Here is a 6,000-nt window from a genome sequence, read left to right as displayed (position 1 = left end):
CAGTAGGCTGCAAGAAAACCTAAGCACCCTTGGCGAAATGCCTCTCTCACCCAAGCACCATCATCGTCCCTCTTATTATACAATGAGATCTCCTCAATCTCATCTTTTGGTCTTCTTCGTGGTGCATCCATATCAATTGTGAAGCTATAGTAGTAAGATTAGGGTTGGGAAAATGAGATAGAGAAAGAAAACGTGAACATGCTATGCAGATTAGGGTTTCGGGCTTGATGGTTTCATTAGGGTTGGGCAAATGAGATAGAGATGGAAGAGGAAGGGAGGAAGAGTTTAATTTGGACGTTCAAGAGGGAAAGCGGACTTGAAAATGAAATTTTTGACTACAATGAAATTTGAGATGGGTTTTGGGGGGGGGGAAGTGAGTTTTGGGGGAATCTTGAAAATTTTAAGAATTTTTTGAGCCACAAAAATAGTGGGACCATACCTACCCTAAACCCCCTACTTTTTTAGAGGGAGAAGTGTACTTATTAGTACTGAAAGCAAAGTCCCCCTCCCTGAAAAGATGCAGGGGGGAAGAGAGCTTGAGCTCTTGCAAGCACACACACACACTCACAAAACCCTAATAGAGAACACACAAGGTGAGAGGCTGAAAATCTTCTTCTTCTCTACTCAACACTCAACACACCATATACAAGAATAAGAGTACACACAATATGAAAGGTACTCAACCAATACATACACGGGTTCTCTATAGTGTGAACCCGACTAAATGAGCTGGCGCTATAACTATGCCAGTCTCTAGAGTGGCTGTCACACAGCCTGTCATCCCACTGGCCGCATATCACCCAAGATCTCACCAACCATGCCAGTGGTGTAAGTGCGGGGCCTATCCCCCAGGCGGGTCATCAGTGTCCACCGCCTCACTAGAGCTCGATATCTCAACACTCCCCCTCGAGCTCAACTTCATCTCATGTACACCAAGCGAAGCCCTGAATCTGCGGAGCTTCTCTGTACCCAATGCTTTGGTGAAGATGTCAGCTACCTGATCCTCTGTGCTTACATAAACAAGGTCAAGGTCTCCTGCCAAGACCTTCTCTCTGACAAAGTGGTAGTGGACCTCTATGTGCTTCGTACGAGCATGAAAGACTGGGTTCCTGGCCAACTGTATACTGCTAATGTTGTCACAGAAAATGACAACCTGTCTATCCACTGATAGACCCAAATCTGCAAGTAGCTTTCTCAACCAAGCTACCTCACATGCTGCCATAGCAGCTCCTCTATACTCGGCCTCTGTACTCGATAGAGCAACCGTAGGCTACTTCTTGCTGCTCCAAGTCGCAGCAGCACTCCCCAAAGAAAACATGAATCCACTGGTAGATCTTCTGTCTGAGATACTACTAGCCCAATCAGCATCTGTGTACCCATGTACACATATCTCTGTCCCAGTCTCATAGAATAGTCCACAATGTAAAGTAGACTTCACATACCTCAGTATGCGTCTCACTGCATCCAAATGCGGTTTCCGTGGAACCTGCATAAATTGACTCACCAACCCAACAGCATAGCTCAAATCTGGTCTGGTGATCGTCATGTAGATCAAACTTCCTACTATGCTCCTGTACATAGTAGGATCCTCTAAGATCTCTCCTGAATCTACACTCAACTTGCCATTCTGATCCAATGGCACAGAAATAGGCTTACAGCCTGTCATACCATACTTGGACAACATGTCCAAGCCATACTGTCTCTGCAGTAATCCAATACCATGTGGTGACCTAATCACCTCAATGCCCAAGAAATATCTGAGCTCCCCCAGATCCTTCATCTCGAACTTCTTTCTAAGCAAGATCTTTACATCAAAGATCTCTGCATCATGGTCCCCCGCCGTAATGATCAAGTCATCTACATAGATGACAACAAGCACGACCCCTCTATCACCATGTCTCACATACAATGAGAAATCTGCATTGGCTACATGAAAGCCAATAGTGACAAGATATTCAGAAATCTTGTCAGACCATGCTCTTGGTGCTTGCTTTAAGCCATACAAGGCTTTCTTCAACCTGCAAACATGCTCGGGGTGACCCACATCCTCATAACCAGGTGGCTGCAACATATACACCTCTTCTTGCAAATCCCCATGCAAGAATGCATTCTTTACATCCATCTGATGTAAAGACCATTGCTTTGACGCAGCCACTGCTATCACAACTCTCACCGTTGCCATCTTGGCAACTGGGCTGAAAGTTTCCTCATAATCAATCCCATATGTCTGCGCATATCCTTTGGCTACCAACCTAGCCTTGTACCTGTTTATGCTTCCATCACTGTTATGTTTAACTTTGTACACCCACTTGCATCCAATGGCTTTCTTGCCTTCAGGCAATTGCACTAAATCCCAAGTCTCATTTCCATATAGTGCATCCATCTCCTCATCCATAGCTTTCTCCCAACACACATTTCCAACAGCCTCATCAATGCATGTGGGCTCTACAACCTGCACAACTTTTGCCATATATGCATAGTGATGTGCCACATAACCATCATATGTAAATCTCTGCACAGGGTTCTTCACTCTCCCTGATCTTCGCAGCTTTTCATTCATGGCCTCCATAGCCTTCTTTACACCAGGTGTTCTCATAGCTGGGATCCCAAGCTCCTCATCAAGGCTCATATCTGAGCCACTAGACTCTCCATCAACATGAGAATGCCCTGCAGAAATGTCAGGCATACCAAGGGACTCAACCACTTTCTCTTTTCCTTTACATGATGTAGTAATCACATTTGCAGGGCTGGTATTATGACGCAGCCTGCCACTCCATGGTCTATCAATAGACCCACTAGATGAGGACTCTCCTGGTCCACTCAAAGACTGTGATTGCTGACCTGCATTCTGTGCAACCACACTTCCACTCACATCAGCCCCAACAGCTTCTTTTTCAGCAGCATACCAGCTGCTCATCTCATCAAAGACAACATCCCTGCTTACCCTCAACTCACGTGTAGGAGGGTTATAACACCTGTATCCCTTTTGCTCAAGGGAATATCCAATAAACACACATTTTTCAGCTTTCGGATCCATCTTAGTTCTCAGCTCATCTGGCACATGCACATATGCAATGCATCCACCAAAGACTTTCAGATGAGACAAATCTGGTTTTCTGCGGCATATTCTTCTCTTCCATCAATGCTCGCGCAATCTCAGCAATGTGCCTGTTTTTCCGCTCAGCAACTCCATTTTGCTGCGGAGTGTATCTGGATGTGAACTGTCTCCGAATACCATTCTTCTTCAAAAATTCAGAGAACTCATTGGAGAAGTATTCTCCCCCTCCATCTGACCTTAGGCACTTAACATATTTCCCTGTTTGCTTTTCAACCAAAACTCTGAAATTCTGAAAGTGAGTGAACACCTCACTCTTCTCCTTCATGAAATATACCCACACTTTCCTTGTGTGGTCATCAATGAAAGTGACATAGTACCTGCAGCCTCCCATAGACACGGTCTTCGTAGGACCCCATACATCTGAATGCACAACATCTAGTGCATTTCTGCTCACATATCTGTTACGTGGAAACACATGCTTTGTTTGCTTCCCAAATTGGCATGCTTCACATATTTTCTGCATATCTTCCACTTTAAATTTTGGCAGCCCTGTCACAATTCCTTTTGTCTGCATAGACTTCAATCTCTGCACATTTACATGTCCAATTCTTTTATGCCATATGTCTGTGTCTGCAACAACTCCTGAACCATTTGCAAACATGGCAGCACTCATTTCAGGCATGTCTACATCCAACGTAAACATTCTGCCCACTCTGTTGCCTTTTGCAACCAACCTGCACTTGTCTTTGAAATCTTCAACATAACACCCATCAGGGTTAAACCGAACCTGCAACCCCTGCTCAATCATCTGGCCAACTGAAACCAGATTCTTTGTTATGTTCGGTACATGAAGTACATCTGCAAGGTACTTCACTTTGCCATCCTGCATAGACAATGGCACATCTCCAACGTGGGCAATTGGATGAGCAGTGTCATCCCCTGTTTTCACAAAACCTGGTCTTTCCGGGTTTTTCATCTCCTTGAACCACTCTCCATGACTCGTCATGTGGTTCGAAGCGCCTGAATCCACATACCATACATTATCTTTTTGTGCTGCATCAACATTTTCAGACATGGCATTCACGACATGCTGCATAACAAACAACCTTTCATTATCCTCATTGTTTCTGCTTGAGGATGCATAGTTGTTTTGCTGCACTTTCCCATTTTGCATGTCAGCCTGCTTCTTATAACATTCTGCCTGCACATGTCCAGGCTTACCACAATAATAGCATTCACGTGCATCATTATATTGCCTTTGCTGCCAATTTCCACGGCCTCTTTGACTCCCCCTGCCTCTAAATTTGCCTCTTCCACCTGCGTGTTGTTGTTGTTGTTGATTCTGGGACTGTTGTTGTTGTTGCTGCTGGCCATAATTCTGATTACCTATTCGACCACCTCCTTGACCGCGTCCACGGCCTCCTCTACCTCGTCCTCTTCCTGAACTCGTGTAGAAGGCCTGTTGCTCTGAGCTGTTTTTGCTTTGTGAAGACTGTTGGTCTTCACCCAAGTTCTTCTCTTCGATAATCAGCATAGACACCAAATCTGTAAAGTTGGGAATGTTTTCCCGAGTCTGAATAGACGTCTTAAACGCCTTGTATTGTGGCCCGAGACCACGTAGACAGACTTCCACCTTGTCATCATCATCTACTGACACACCAATAGATGCAAGGGATTCCACAATGCCCTTTATCTTCAGCGCATAGTCATTCACAGACATGCTCTTTTTCTCCACAGTATGAAGTTCATTCTTCAACTGTATCTTACATGCCTTGGTATTTGTTTCATAAAGCTTTACCAAGGTGTCCCACGCCTCCTTGGGGGACTTGGCATCCTGAATGTGCCCAATCATGGTGTCCTGTATACTAATGGATAGCCAATACATAACCTTCCTGGCTCCTTGATTCCAGTCTTTAAACTCTTTCACATCTGCAGAGCAGTCGGATTTATATCCGGTATCTCCGGTGCCTCTTCATGCTCACCTTCTATGTAGTCCCAATAACCTTTTCCCATCAGGAAATTCGTCAACCTGAACCTCCAAGCATGGAAGTTATTCTTATCCAGCTTCTCAGCCACAATCTGAGTTATCCCATCATTTGACATCTTGCCAAACACACAACTTTACCAGAAACTGCACTCTGGTTTTTTCTGCACAAATGCTGTATTTTCTGCACAGCGGTACTGCAGTACTCTTAAATGTCACAACCAGTGACTTCAATGCACATACATACACCCAATGGCAACTGTAGACCTCTTTGCAGCACCCACAGTGTCTGCACAGTCAATCTGTCTTCCTGCAGCTCTTAAAACAGAGTTCTGCAGAGAATCGATGACTTACCCGCAGTGCTCGAAATCGCCTGCTTTCTGAAAAACGGAGGTCCAGACGCGCCCGAAACGCGTATTCGGCCCAAAAATCTCAGTCCAAAGGATAGTCCAAAGGACTGTATAGTTGCCCTATAGCTTCACTCCCGCGAAGAAAGCTCCTCAATCGGAGATCGTTTGCCGGTGCCTCCCGTAAAGCTCCCGACAAGGGTGTAGTCACCAACACAATAGGGAAGAGTAGTTGTAGCTCTTACCCTCGTACCGCTTCTTGTGGTTCTCTTGCTTGCAGCTCAGCCCTTAGCACGAACCAGGCTCTGATACCATGAAAAGATGCAGGGGGGAAGAGAGCTTGAGCTCTTGCAAGCACACACACACACTCACAAAACCCTAATAGAGAACACACAAGGTGAGAGGCTGAAAATCTTCTTCTTCTCTACTCAACACTCAACACACCATATACAAGAATAAGAGTACACACAATATGAAAGGTACTCAACCAATACATACACGGGTTCTCTATAGTGTGAACCCGACTAAATGAGCTGGCGCTATAACTATGCCAGTCTCTAGAGTGGCTGTCACACAGCTTGTCATCCCACTGGCCGCATATCACCCAAGAT

Source organism: Cibotium barometz, chromosome 45 (genome assembly GCF_041138505.1).
Source record: "Cibotium barometz isolate CiBa-2024 chromosome 45, ASM4113850v1, whole genome shotgun sequence".
Classification (NCBI taxonomy): domain Eukaryota; kingdom Viridiplantae; phylum Streptophyta; class Polypodiopsida; order Cyatheales; family Cibotiaceae; genus Cibotium; species Cibotium barometz.
This window is presented reverse-complemented; position numbering follows the sequence as displayed.